Source organism: Typopeltis vanoorti, chromosome 19, assembly GCF_054136105.1.
Source record: "Typopeltis vanoorti isolate ZY-2024b chromosome 19, IOZ_Tvanoo_1.0, whole genome shotgun sequence".
NCBI classification, from domain to species: Eukaryota; Metazoa; Arthropoda; class Arachnida; order Uropygi; family Thelyphonidae; genus Typopeltis; species Typopeltis vanoorti.
The window spans coordinates 88,857,488-88,873,386 of record NC_143567.1 but is presented as its reverse complement, the minus strand read 5'-3'; positions in this window follow the sequence as shown (position 1 = coordinate 88,873,386).

The window sequence follows — 15,899 nt, the reverse complement described above, 5'->3', positions numbered from 1 at the left end:
CCTATCAAATATCTTAGCAACCAAGATCCAGAATTGGGTTAGCAATAGCAGCAGCATTTTTGTTGGACAGCATGTTTTACTAAAGGAAGATTGTGTTTTAGAACCTTGGGACAGTGTAGCAAATGGTTTGATCACCAGGATTGTGTGGTTATAAGAATACTGGCAATGCACTATTTTATATATATATATATATATATATATATATATATGTGTGTGTGTGTGTGTGTCCGCGCGGTTAGCCTAGTGGCTTTGCGCTTCGCAACCATATGCCTGGGGAAGGAGTGTCCTAGGTTCGATTCCCGTCGGAGACGTGAAGAGCTGAAGGATCTTCCTCAGCCATAGCCAAGTTAGCCGGTCTTGGGCGCGGGCAGTAGGGTTTTTTCCGCCAGTTTATCTGGTGTTTTTCATCCCGCAAGCAGGCAAACCAGCCCCGTGAACACACATGGATACAGCCAAGAATACCTTGAAGGCATAGGTGTGACCATTCTATCCTCGTATTTCGGTTACGAAATCCAAGCATGCTTGGAAGGTTGTGGGCCTTAAAGGCCTGGTAAAGCCATTGGGATAGATAGATAGATAGATATATATATATATATACGGAGTGCTTAAGGGTCAAAGCTGTATAACTGAGAGGAGACCTCCACATAGCCTTTAAAGGAATGCGGAGAACTGACCAGGGCTTCTGACCTAATGTCCAATCCTCACCTTCTCGTGGTGCACCCTGTTGGGTATCTACTTTGATACTGAACCAACTAGGATGGGCTGGCAATTTGGGATTTAGCCAACCAAATTGTATTCTTATTGGTTAAACCAAAATAAAAAAATGATGGTACAACATGACAAAATTTCGTGCCGGCTGGGGCGTCGCCTGGTTAAACAAGGCCCCCATTGTTTTCGCCAGGGAACCAGGGCGAACAGCGAAAAGTCAGCTACTGGAACAAATCTGAAAACAAACCCCAACTCAACATCACCAGAGTTAAAGATCGGTACTATCAATGTAAGAAGCCTGAATGGCAAAGAAATGGAGCTAGCTGAGGAATTAGATAAGTACCAGATCGACATAATAGGGGTGACTGAAACAAAAAAGACCAAAACTGGTGAGATCTTTCTGAGCAATAAATACAAAATGTTATATTCAGGCAATGACAATCAAGGAAAAGGAGTAGCCATAGTATTCAACACAAAATACGAGGCTAATCTTCTTGAATGGCAGTCAGTCTCAAATAGAGTATTGTGGGCAAATATGAGAATGGGGAACTGGACAATGAGACTTATTTGTGCCTATGGTCCCACAGAAGGTTCTACAAAGGTAGAAGTGGATAAATTTTTTGACACTTTAGAAAAAGCAACTGACACAATGAAAAAGGAAAAGTTGGTCCTTGTTGGGGATCTAAATAGCAGAGTAGGAAATGATTGTGAGACATACAAAAATATTTTGGGAAAATTTGGAGAAAAGAGCAAAGCTAATAATAATGGCAAATATCTGTTGGATTTCTGCTCAGGACATGGACTGGTTATTACTAACCACCATGTTCCAACATAAAAATGTGCACAAATTCACATGGAGAGAAGAGGCTAGGAATAAGAAAAGTCTCATTGACTATGTTATTGTTGATAGTGATGTTTTCTCCCTGGTGCAGGACACCAGAGTGTACAGAGGATTTGAAATTGGAAGTGATCACTATTTAGTCTTGACCAGGATAAAATTGAATTTCATATTGAAAACAATAACATGCAAGAAAGTTTTAAAGCGAATAAAAGTTGAGCAGCTCTCAGATGTGAACTGTAGACTAAAATACAGAAAGATTATTGAAAAGAAAATGAAAGAGTTTGAGAACAGGAATCAAACCTTGGAGATTCAGTGGCAAACTCTGAAAAAAACATTGATTGATTCTGCCAGAGAGGCATGTGGTGAGGTTGTGTGCAAGGATAAAAAACTCAGAACTTCCTGGTGGACACAGGAAGTTAAAGAGGCAGTGAAGGAAAAGAAGAAAACATATCATACAGAAAGTTCCTGTCAAATAAGTCAGCTTTTACTCTTACAGAATACAGAGACAAATGTAAGAAAGCTAAACAGTGTGTAAAACTAGCTAAACAAAAGTCATGGGAGGACTTTGGCAAGAATATAGAAAATAAATATCAAGAAGGTGGCAAAATATTCTGGAGGTTGTTGAAGAAGCTTAGGAATGGAGGAAAGAGTGCTGTAAAAGGAGTTAGAGATGATAAAGGTGACATGAAAACAGGAGAAAAAGATATCCTTGACGTATGGAGTAATTATTTTGAAAAACTGCTAAATGAAACAAGCAGTAATGACAGCACAGTGATAAAAAACACTGACCAGGCATGCAGTCAGGAATACATATTCATACTTGAAGTAGAAAAAGCCATCAAAGGCTTGAAATGTGGAAAGGCAGCAGGTGTAGATGATATTTGACCAGAAATGCTGAAGTATGGTGGTATAAAAGTCTTACAGTGTTTGCACTGCATAGTTCAGAAAGCCTGGACAGAGAGACGAATGCCCGATGATTGGAGTAGAGCTCTCATAGTACCCATATATAAAAAGGGAAATAAAACTGGATGTGAGAATTACAGAGGTATTTCCCTACTGAGTGTTCCTGGCAAGATCTATGCACGTATACTTGAGAAACGGTTGAGAAGAATTGTGGAAGAAAAGCTTGGTGAAGAACAAGCTGGATTCAGGCCAAATAGAGGCAGTCAGGATCAGATCTTCACATTACGACAAATAGTCGAGAAAGCATGGGAATATAACAAAGATCTGTATTTAAGTTTTGTCGATTTGGAAAAGGCATATGACAAGGTGCCAAGAGAGAAGCTATTCAATACGCTGCAGTTATATGGTGTCAATGAGGCATTATATCAAGCAATACTTAGTCTTTATTTGAGTTGTAAGTCAGCATGACTGCTGTACTTCCTTCAATTCTAACGAACTGAAGGAAGTACAGGAAGATGGTTTAATGTTAAATCTGGTGTGAGACAAGGATGTACATTATCCCCTCTGTTATTCATTATCTATATGGATCACATTATGAAAGAAAGTGGTATTAAACCTGATATCAAAATTGGAGATGTTAATGTCAGCTCTTTGCTTTATGTGGATGATGTTATACTTCGAAATAAATCCGCTACAAGTCTGCAAGATTCTCTGACTAAATTGAATAGCTGTTGTAATAGATATGGTATGAAGATCAGCAATAAAAAGACAAAGACAATGAAAATAGGCAGAATCATTGAAAATGTCAACTGTGTTGTGAATGGAGAACCTGTGGAACAAGTAAAACATTTCAGCTACTTAGGCACAATTTTTACTGAAGATGGTAAATTAAATATAGAAATAGACAACAGAATCAGCAAAGCTGGTATGGTGGAAAGTCAATTGAATAAATTCATATGGAATAAAAGAGAAATTAGTCGAAACACTAAATTAGCTGTATACAAGACAGTGTTCAAACCAGTTTTAACTTATGGATCTGAGAGCTGGGTCAGAAGTAAAACACTTGACTAAAGACTAGAGACCGCAGATATGAGAGTCCTGAGAAAGATTAGAGGCGTGAACAGATGGCATCAATGGCAATATCATATTAAAAATGAGGATATTAGGAAAGAACTTGACATTGTCAGCATCCAGGAATGCGTTAGCAGAGCTAATCTCAAGTGGTATGGTAACTTAAACAGAATGGGCAAAGAAAGATTAGCAAAACAAGTGTTCTCTGCCAGGTTGGCAGGAAAATGACCCAGAGGAAGACCAAGATATAGGTGGATTGATATGGTACAAAGTGCCTTAGACGATAGAAATATAAGATCTGATAAAGTTGGAGTCTTGACAAGTAACCGACTGATTTGGAGGAAAATTGTAGATAAGAAGTTAGTAATGATGTAATTTTTGCATGTAGTACTGTCATATCCTGTACACCCCTTGAGGGTACATACATGGCAGGAATTTGATGATAATGATGATACATACACACACACACACACAAATGCTACGAGCATTTGAAATAAAGGGAATCCGTTTGTGGCATCGATTGACTCAGCCTCTCCATGTTTCAATGATACCAACAACCTCTCCAAAGGTTGTTGGTATCATTGAAACTGGTTAACTGAGGAGGATGTTCTAACAGGGATAGAAATCAAAGGTATAGCATATTTCTACAGGATATGGAGGATAAACGTGGTGGTGGAGTGTTGCTCATGATAAGAGATTGTGTCCTCTCAGAGTATAAAACACATCATAGTGGAGATACACTAATGGCTTTGAGAGTATATGGTGTGAGATGGATGTGTATATGACAAGATATTTAGTGGGGGTGTTGCTACTGACTAGGGAATATAACTGGTGATGAGCAGGAAATGTTTAGACAAATTAGTTTGTTAAGGGCAAAGCAAGTATAGCAATATATAAACTGGGCATAGGAAACAGCATGCAACAACGAGGGAACTAAATTTTTGGTTTTAAGAGGCACAACTGTCTTACGCAGCATGTGGTGGAGAGAACACAAGGATCAAGAGTTTTGGATTTTGGCCATAGCATCAAAGGATCTGATTGTGATTGAGATGTCATACTTCCCTCCCACTCTTGAGAGTGAACATGTAGTTCTGGCTTTTGAGGATGAATAGGCATGTGGAGATATCAAAACAGAAAGAATTTATGTGGAATTATAAGGCAAGCAACCATCACAGACTTAGAAACTAGCTTGCAGGCAATGCAATGGATGAAAGAATTTGAGAGAAGAGGGGTCATTAGTGCATGGGAGATACTTAAGAAAAGTTGTTGACAGCAATGGCAGATTGGATACTCAAGTAAAGAAGAAGATAAAGCAATTTGGAGTCAAATGGATAAGAGAAATAAGAGGGGAATTGCAGAAGAAAAAGAGATTATGGAAGACATATAAAGAGAGAGAGAGAGGGGGGGTGGAGAACAGATGTATGAGTAATATAGGACCAAGACTAGGAAAGCAACTAGTATTGTAAGTAGAGAAAAATTAGAAAATCAGAGAAGACTGGCGCTACAATCCAAGGAGAATTCTGAGGAGTTTTTTCACTATGTGGCAAATAGGAAGAAAAATTAAACAGACAGATTACCTTACTGGATGGAGATGGTAATCAGGTGACCACAGCAGATGACAGAATTGAACTATTTAATGATCACTTTAGTACGCTTTCATTCTGGCAAGAAAGCTATATTCCTAGAAGGATAATGAGTGGTGAAGTGTTAGAAGCGAACGAACGGGATGTATTTTAAATATGGAGTATGCTAAATGTTAATATGGCATGGGACCTAGATGGAATTTCATGTGATTTACTGGAATGTCCCACGGAACTGACTGTGCCATTAGCTTGGCTGGTTAACGAAAGTCTTGCAATAGGAAGTTCCTAGAGAGTAATAGAAGGGTAAGATCATAGGTCATTGCATAAGGGTGACAGTAGAATGGAGGTATCAAACTATAGACCTGTTTGTATTTCTTCTGTTAAGATTTTGGAGAAATTTGTAAGAGCTCATATAAAGAATTGGGTAGAGGAGGGCAATAGTATATATGCAGGCCAGCATGAATTTGATAAAGGGCACTTGTGTTTTAGTAATCTTACAATAGAATAATAAGATCAGTGGATGTGGATAAAGTATATAATGTTTTTTTTTTTTCTCAAAGTCATTTGACAGGGTGCCACATGACATGTTGATTTTTAAGTTGCATCATATGGGTTTGGATATCATTAGTGGTTTGGATTGGTGATTGGCTCTCTGGTAGATATTCGAGAGTTGTATGTGGAGCGCAGTATCAGGGAGTAGAAAGTTTACAAGTGGAGTTCCACAGGGTTCAGTACTGGAACAATTGCTGTTCAATCTTAATCACCAGCCTGGTTGGCCAAGTGGTTAGTGTATCTGCTCTCCAGCCAAAAGGATGCAGGTTTGAATCCTGCTGTGTGGCATGGATGTTTGTGATTGTCTGTGAAAATACTAGTGGTGGTGGTGGTGGTTGGCGGTAGATGGTGTTGGTGTAGATGATGAAGGCAGTTGTAGTTGGTGGATTGTGGTGGAGACAGAGAGTTGTAGAATAGGTGCCCTCCCTCGATGAGTCTTTGGGCTCCCACTGTTTGATTCTAACTTTGGAATCAACTGATGCACAGCATCAGTTAATTCACAGCAGCATTGTATTGCTAAAATTGTTTGTATGGGTACAAGCACCTGCAGCATATAAGTGGGTAGTGGTCATAATCAAAAAGTGTCATATGAATGGATTGTCGTAAAGCTGCGTGTTATTATATTATATATATATATATAAATATAGGTGCTTCAAAGTTTTTACAAGAATTTTTCCTTTTGGCCTCTAAACATCTGGCACATTTAAAAAACTTATTAACTTTTGAAACATGCGAAATGTACAAAAAGTTATGCTATTTTCCTTGTGTGCTCAGACTTGCATCTAGTGATATATGTAATTTCTACTTTCCCCCCACCCTTTACTCACAAATATAATATTACAAAACAAAAAGATATTGAAATAAATATAAAATAGTTTGATAATCTAAGTTCATATTATTAAAATATACGATGATACACTGTCTTTAATGAAACAGTTCTGTCATCAAATTCTTGATATATACTCACAGGGGATGTACTGGATACAATGATAGTATTATATGAAAAGTTTACGCTATTACTAATTTTGTATCAAACATTTTCCCCAAAATTTCTCTTGGTGTATGGCAAACTTTGTTTGCTTCCACTTGAGTAAAGGATTGAACAAGAATATAATTTCTTGGGAAGTATAATTTACTTTGTAACCAAGTGAAATACTTTCTACAACTATCTGTGATCTAAATCTCTGATCACGATGAGTCTTTTGACTCATGGAGGCCTGAATAATGATAATAATAAAGTATTTTAGTAATAAGTTATCTTTTATCTGATATCCTTTCAAAAACATTATAAAAATCACTTTGAAGACAGTAGTACTGTGGTAAACTGAAACCCTCAGAACATTAATGACTTTTATGTTCACATCTAAGACAATAGACCTGTTACACCAGCTGAAGTTATTGCAGCCTATAATGAATGCCAGATATCATGTTGGAGGCTTAATGTAATATATACAGCACTCGGAAAGGATTAAAATTGATTTTAATATTTCTAATATTTCATCTCAGTCACTGAGACATCTTTGGGGATTACAAAAAACTAATTTAACAAACTCAAATACAACACAATACTAAGGGAAACACATCGATGACTCTAGTCCTATCTAGGTGGTGCACCCTCTATGAGTGTTTGTAAGTGGCCTATTATGTAAGGTAGGATCTCCAATAATTAATGTTTCCCAAATTTTGAGAAGTTTTATGCAACCGTGTTTATTTAAATTCAGTTGATTTCTGAGTGCCGCTGCAGATTCTAAAATTAGTCTTTATTTTTTTTGAATTTACTATGGTGGAGCATGGTGGTTTTTTCCAGGAGATCCTGTCGGCTGTATCCAAAACTTGGATACCACCCAACACAAAAACTAGGTGTCATTAACACATTAAAATACATGGCTTTGAAGATTTGCTCCAATGAACAAGCACTTAATGATGAATTAAAAGTTATCAGCAATATCTTCCAAAAAAATGGCTACAGCCAAAATACTATTAGCAAAATTCTTCACAAGACCTCACTTAAAAATAAACTAGACTACAATAAAATCGTAGCCATTCCATACATGAAAGGGATATCAGACAAAATAAACAGAATATTACAGAAATACAATCTTAAAGCCACCTTTAAACCTCCTGCAAAATTAAAGAACTTGCTCAACTCATCCAAGGATCCACTTCCTCTGCTGGCCCACCCTGGAGTATACCGTATTCATTGCACCTGTAATTTTCCCCTATATAGGGGAAACAGGATGTACAATTCCTATCAGAAAAAAAGAACATAAATGGCACATTAAATTTAATAACTATGGTGAAGCTGGCATTTCTGATCATGCCCTGAATACTTTACATAGAATTGACTGGAAAAGCAAAGGAAGCCTGTGAAATTCTTATCAACCACCCTAATTTTAACAATAATGATGATCTAAAAATCCCAAGAGTATGGAAGGCACACATTCTACTTACATAACCTTTCTCCCTAAAAGTTAATTATATATATATAAATATAAATAGAATTATAGGTAATCCAGGATCTTAAATTTAAGATAACAATTCTCATGTTAAATTAGGACATCACTTTTGTTGTAATAAAACTATATGAAAAAATTTTCTCTGATGTTGTCATAAAGATAATATATAGCTTTGATGTAGTTATTTTATATTTCATTTAATTTTTTTCACTAGAGGTCAGGCCAGTAGAATAGCCGTTGATCAAATCATTGTCTCTTTAGCATACTATGTGAAAAATGTAAAGCTTGTCTCTGTATGTATATATGTGTATACTCCAGATGATGAGCTTCTTCTTATTATTATTATATTATATGACACCTCCAGGGAGTCCAAAGACTCATCGAGGGAGGGCACCTACTCTACATCTGTCCATCTCCACCAATCAATCTACCAACTACAATGCACCATAACTAAATCAATGCCATCTACTGCCCATCACCAGTATTTTTGCAGGCAATCATAAACATCCATGCCCACGGCAGGATTTGAACCCCGAGCCTTTTGGCTGGAGAGTGGATATGCTAACTACTCAGCCAGTCAGACTGGCATACATATAATATGAAGGTCAAAATGTCGGGAAATTAAAATAATTATTTCTAACATGATTCTAGTCTCCATAATTTGTCTGAAATGAATGCTGATCAGCATGTAACACTAAGGAAAGGATTCTAGCTATACTGTTTAATTCTTTTCTCTCTACAGTCCACATACCAAGTGAATTTGTAGCAAGCCATACCATCCTCATTCCAAAACCTAATAGAGATCATACCTTAATCAACAGCTAAAGGTCTATTTCTCTATCTAATACTGTACAATTTTGACTACTGATGACAAGATCCAGGCCAAGCAGTAGAATTTAATCTGTTTTTGCTACATGATCTACTCTGCCTAATTAATGCTGAAAAGCAGCCAATGGCATTACTGTCTTGCTGGATTTTGCTTAAACATTTGATAATGTCCAGCATCCCTTTCTGTTCCACATTCTCTAGTAAGTTGGTGTGGGTGAAAGACTACCTGCTTCCTAGTTAATGGGTTCCTATCAGAACCAGTCAACATTCAAAATGGAGTTGAGCGAGGTTTTCCTCTTAGTCCATTGCTCTTTGCATTGGTTCTTGAACCTTTTTTTGCAAAAAGTTGAAATATTACCAGTTCAAGAACTTATATACAAAAATATTGAAACCTTAGAAGATTGGAAAATTGACCCACTTTCCTTTTCTTCCAAAGCAATAGTACTTAAGCCATGATTTTCTCTTCTCAGCTGTACATAATATTAAACATAGAAACTGATGAAAAACAATTATATAATCAACCTGTGCAATTTTTGGGTCCAGCTGATACCATGAAGTTAAAAAGGAAATTCATCAACTATCAAAGAAGCATAGAGGCATTGGGCTTCAAGTGTTAAAATTCTGGTATTTAAGCAGAATCTGTAAAAATCAGCAAAATATTGCTGAATACTACATCTGTGCTTAACTCTAAGACTGCTATGCCATTCTGGCATTGATATTCTTTCCATTAATAACCGTAAAACTTGGTAGAAGGAAATCTTTAGCCTCTTCCACCACAAACTTCCACATTTGGGTATTAATAATGACACTTTGTTTACTAACTTACTAAAGTTCTAAGGATACCCTAGCAGGAGGGATCTTCTTGGAGAATTGCATGTGGTCACCTTCCAGTAAATGCCATCAAATGGAGATACTGAACATCAGAGATCCAAGCTGTGACTTCTGTTACATATTGGAAGCAACAGAAGATGCATTCTACAGCTGTTCTCTTGCCCTGCATATTTGGACCAGATTATATGTGTTGAGCATTCCATTACTTAATAGAGGAGGTTCTTTTTTTGTAACATCTCCCACCTGTCAGCAACAGAAAGAAAGAGTATTTTAAGTTTTCTAATTGAGTTAAAATATAATTTATGAAGGTTAGAGAAAAATAAAAATGGATTTGAAAATAGCAATATGATGCACAAATGCTTGACAATATTGTACTATGGAAATTTTATTGTTCATCTGAAGATTTTTGTATTTAGAAACATTCTAGCAGATACCAACTTTTTGGCTAGGTGGTGTAGTCACATATATTATGCATATTCAGGAAGAGATAAAATTATTTTTATTATGAAAGGTTTTTAAATGGTTCCATCTCTGAAAGATGGAACCAATGAAATGATTCTGGAGAGGCAGTTAACTTAGTTAAATTATGTGGGTACCAGTCATCTCTCAATTTTAGTTTCAATTGCTCTTTTGGTTGTTTAGCTGCATGAAACTGGTGAAAAAAGGTAAAAAGATAGCCTTTGGTTACATAATGATATAAAAGAGCTGAGGCCTTTTTTCTCTGTATCATATTATCCATCTGACTTTTCTTTCTCCTAAATCTATTGTTCTGTCTTGCACTTCTATACTAACTATTCTAGGCCTATGATGAACACCCCCCTTTACTTTTTCACCTCAATATACATACAATATACACATCTGAAAGCAAGTGAATTGTGTTAGGAGATGCTGAGACAATTGATGTGAAGTTAACAGCCACTAACTTCACGACTAAACTTCAAGTAGTTTAGTCGTGAAGATACTTCATGTGCAAACTTTGCTTATGCTTGGGTGAAGGATTAAATAAGATCAAAATTTCTTAGTAAATATAACTTACATTGTCTGGTCTTATATTTTTGACTTCTAAAAGCACTTATTACTGTATCAGTTCACCTTGATCTTTGCTTTCATCTAGAGTGAAAAGACCTTTTTTTTTTTTTTTTGCTAACCTTTCCTTTTCCATTTTGTTCAAGTGATTGTACCACCTGAGATTAGCTCTTTTTACATCCCTGACTCGTGCTAACAATGCAAGTTACTTTGTAATATGTTCATATTTACTATGATTCTGCCATTGATTTCATCAGTTTTCATGCCAATAATTTTTTTCAGAACTCTGATATCTGTGCTCTTCATCTCTAATCAACTGTTTTATTTCTAACCAAGCTCTCTGATCCATACAGAGGCATAGCTAGGGGAAAGGGGACAGTCTGCTCCAGGCAGCACTTTGAACTTTTTTTGAACTTGTGCAGTTACTTCTAAAATACAGTCTCGAGAACTCAGTCCAAAATATTGTAATACTACTGCGAATTTTCCTCACAATTGCTGTAAGTGTTGCTAGTTGTGAGAGGAGTTTTTCTAAATAAAATTGATTAAGAATTACCTAGATTACTATGAAATAGACTTTTCCAATATCATCGACGATTTTGCTACACAGAAAAGCAAGAAAAATAGCTTTACTTCAAAAATAAACATAGTGTTTTAATTTATTTCCCTATACGTCGTTTTGACTTTTTGTAGTATTTTTGGTGTGTATTGAGAGGGTGTGGCAAACTCAGGAACCGGCCCACAAGGAAAAAACTAGCTACACCACTGGTTATCTAGGATATCGACTTCTCAGTGAAGCTATGCATTCCCAGTGAACCATGGAGCATTGCAAACCATGCAGATGCACTTCTTTTTGTATGTTTATATTTTATTTATTTATTATTATTTTTTTTATATGTTTAAGTCCTTAGAGTAGCCCTCTGTGCTAGACCTTGTTAAATGCAAACATCGAAATGAATGATGGCATTGGTGTGGTTTGCAATTGTATCCCACACCGGTGTGTTTCACGGCTCTCACAATTTGTTGTACAGTAGAGTGATTCTCAAGGAACCAAAATGCTCATCGAGTATGAGCCTCCCCCCCCCCCCACCTTCCTGGAGATTTTTTGCAACCTTTGTCAGTATGACTCGTTCAGCAATCTTTCCTAGGCAGGAGAGTAGGCTGATTGTGTGGTAGTTCTGGGAGTTTGCTTTCCACGAGTTAGGGATAATGTCAGCTTCATTCCAGCAGGGCAGAAAGTAGTGAAATTTTAGCATTGCATCAATGATTGCTACAAGGTGCATAATGGCTTTGTGGGGGATAGTTGTTTGATGACCTTGTTGGAAATTCCGTTTGGGCTTGGTGCTTTCCTGTTCTTTAGTATCTTAACTATTTCTCATGTTTCAGTGAATGACTTTAGTTGGATGTCATTTGGGATCTTTGTGTGCTTGAGCATGCAGTGCACACTTGCATGAACTTTTTTGAGGAAATCTAGGTCTGCATGCATATAGTTTGGGATGCACTTTTTTCTAAACTGTCAGCGAAAGCTTCTGCTTTCTTGGCATCATGATAAACCTGCTTTACCATGGATTGGTGGAGAGTTTTGTGGTCCATTCTGAGAGCCTTTGTCATCTTCTATAGTAAATGATCCTTGGTATTTAGGGACAAGCGGTTTCATTTTTCACTGTTGGTTCTGATAGTCACTCAGTGCTTGTCGGACTGAACAGGTGGTTCTGCTGTTCTTCAGCAGCTATTGCCTAGCTCTGTTCTCACAGATGAAATTCTTGATTTCTTCTGAGAGGCAGTTGGTGTTTGAGCATGGTATTGCAAAGTTAGTAGCTTGGAATGCTGTTGTTATCTGTTTTTCCAGATGTTTCTTGAAATCATCATTTTAGATTTGATAGTTGAGACTAGGCTTATGAACTCGAGGAGTGTGTTGGGTATCTTCCCATAGTTGATTACTGATAGATGGTCAGGAATGTTTTCCTCTTCCAAGCCTAAGTAGTACTAGATTGTGGTCAGAAAAGGTCATCCACTGCATACAACCTGTATTGATGAACTATGTTTCGTAATATGGAGATCTCAGGAAGTCTTGTCGTGCTATAGTGTGTGGATTCTAGAGGTCCCACAACCAGGATACCTTGTGGTGGCGAAATCATTGAGTTTTACCATTCTGATTAGTGGTCCTGCTATTCCAGGTTGGGTGCATAATGTTTAAGTCACCTGCTATTCACTGCCTGGTTCGTTTATCGCTAAGTCAGTTTCAAATAGCCATTTGCGGTGGTTAAATTGTACACAGAGTAGATTTCCAGGCTACCTGCATTGGCTATCTGGATTTTCAGTCCTGTGATTTGTGATTCAGTCCTGAGCAGCTGAGGGTTTTCAATTTCGCTGGGCTCAATGTTGCGTTTGATAAAGATGCTCGTTCCACCTCCCCTGGCATTGGGCCTATCGTCGCAATTAAAAACGTGGTTTCTGAGCCTTGGGTTGTCGGCTGAGAGGAAATATGTTTCATTTACAGGATTAGGTCTACGTCATGACACATCGCGAATTCTTGAAGCTCGTGCATTTTGTTTCCTATGACGTTGACATTCCAGAAAACAATTTGAATGAAATAAGGTCATCTACGTTCTTTAACCATTATTGATTAATGTGAGAATTGCTTACATTTGTTTCAAAAAAATTCTTGGCTTCTTGACTGGTATTGGATTTGTTATGTCCAATAACCATTTCTACCAGAATGGTTGCAATCGTGACAGTTTTATCGAATCCCTTAAGTTGTTGACGCTCTGGTTTTGTTGCTTTTTTTTTTTTTTTTAGGTACCATCATTGCTGCGTATTAGAGGCTTGTGTGCCTGTGCAGGTTTTGGTGTGTTTTCGGAATTCTCTCCACTCCAAAAACACCTTGTGCCATTTAAACACTTGACCACCTGATAAAGAATCTTACCATACGCCCTCTTATTTTTATCGAACGTTTCGTAGCGCTATCGTTCAGTTTAACACAAAATTTAATCTCACAAGGTTGTTCAAGATTTCGCATCTTCATTTCCTGGACGAAAACATCAGACATACACTTATTAAAAAAACTGAATAATTCGACAGGTGTTAACCCTACCGACGAGAAACTTGCACTCACGGAAAGTACGGAAATTCTGTTGAAAAAAAAAAACATTACTTTTTTTGCCAGGCCTTATATTTATTGATGGTTAATGCCAAATGGAATAGAATATGACCTTTTTTTAAAATCCACCACAAAAAGCATTTTTTCTTTGTAATTATGTTTATTTATTTGTGTGTTTGTTTTTTGTTATGTACAAGTTTTATATAATAAATATTAAATCTTCTGTTTGTGATTTTGTAAATATTGACGATGCCCTTCACTTGGAAAAACTAGTGCTCGAATGTCATCTAGGATTCTAGCCAGTCCCGTATGGAGTTGGAAGTTTTTTTTTTCTTTTTTTTTTCTTCCTCCTGGAAACAGATTATTCATTCCAAACTGGTTAGAACACTTACGATTTACAGAAATAGCAGGCAGATAAGATTACCTCCCCCCCCATCATAACGAAAGGGAAGAGGGGATATTTTTGTGATGTGAATTTATTTAACTTGCTGCAATTTTCCGTTATTAATAGGCAGGGCCAGCTCTAGGCTTAGGTTCATGCGGCACCGGGATAGAGGAACAATGGCTTTGGGAAGCCAACATCGTTTTTTTTTTTTTTTTTTTTGCTTTAAAAGCAATAGAATTATAGAGGACCAGAGAGTCGAAGCGTTGATAGTACGAGAAGTGACCCCAAAATGCTCTATACGCACTCTTTTTGGGGCAATAATATAAACTGCTTTTAACAATAAAGAATTTTATGATGCTGTCTTGTCTTACGATGCGTTGATAAAACTGGCCGAAGGGTGCCACATACCCTTGAGCCTGCACTGTTAATAAGTTATTGGGTTGACATAAGCAGAAGTTTCTAAAGTTTTTTTACCCATTCAGGGGCATCTTTGCAAATAGCTTAGTAATATTTTCAACCTTAAAATGCGATCATAAATTCATTCCAGAAAATTTCTGAAATTCATCAAATATCTTTGAAAGTGTATATGCTGGCTGCTGCTGCAAGGAGCTAGTTTTGGAATCCAAAACTAGAATCAGTGTGATGTATTTTGCAATTATCATTTGCCTGTGGCAAAATTTATTAAAATGGTGCCCATTTATATTTTAAAAATTCTAAAAAAGTCTAAAAGAAGTTTCAGTTCTGTTGATATCATTGAATTACATAAAATATGCATAACAAATACGAACATCTCCCATTTTGCTTCAAATTACAGTTAGCTGCAGACCTGATTATAGCAGCTCATCTTGCTAATTAGTACTTTTGAAAGTACTTTTGTTTTTTTATCACTATGTTTTCAAACTGCCGTAATCAAAATGAACAGAAGCACTTGTATTCCTTCTGACCGTTAATCATCCAAGTTCACTGACATCAAAGTTTAATTGGTGAGTGGCAGTAGATGGCACGTACTGCCGCTTGGCGGAAGCTCTCGTAAACCCACGCTTGTACTCCCTCATTCATGTTATTGTTTGCTACCCGCGATATTCTCAACGGAAATGAATAGATAATTTAGCGTTTGCGGATATGGGGAGTAGATCGTTATTATTTTAGATTATAATAGCCAAGTATCATTTACAAGCGTTCTGAGGTGGAAGTTGGCGTTCTGAATACTCAGCTCGAGTTCCATGAAAAAATGTGCTGAATATATATTCATATTATTATTTTATTTTTTTAATGTTTTAATTTTTTTTCTTTCAAAAAAAATAACTAATTAATAAAACTTAATAAATTAATAAAAGTTTATTAATAAATAATTAATAAACTTAATTCATCAGGGTTGTTGCTCGTGTCTTCTGTTGAAATTCTCCAGAAGATATAAAACTAAGCGGCTTTGCATCATTTTGTTATACTGCCTACAATTTTCGGCAATTTTATTTATGGACAGATAACGATTACACGGGGGGGGGGAATTAACAACACCAAGTCCTCTTGAAAAATTACGTCATAAATAATCTGCAGTATTTCCATCTCATTTATACATTTACTTTTTACTTTCCTTTTAATGATGAGGAGAAAAAAA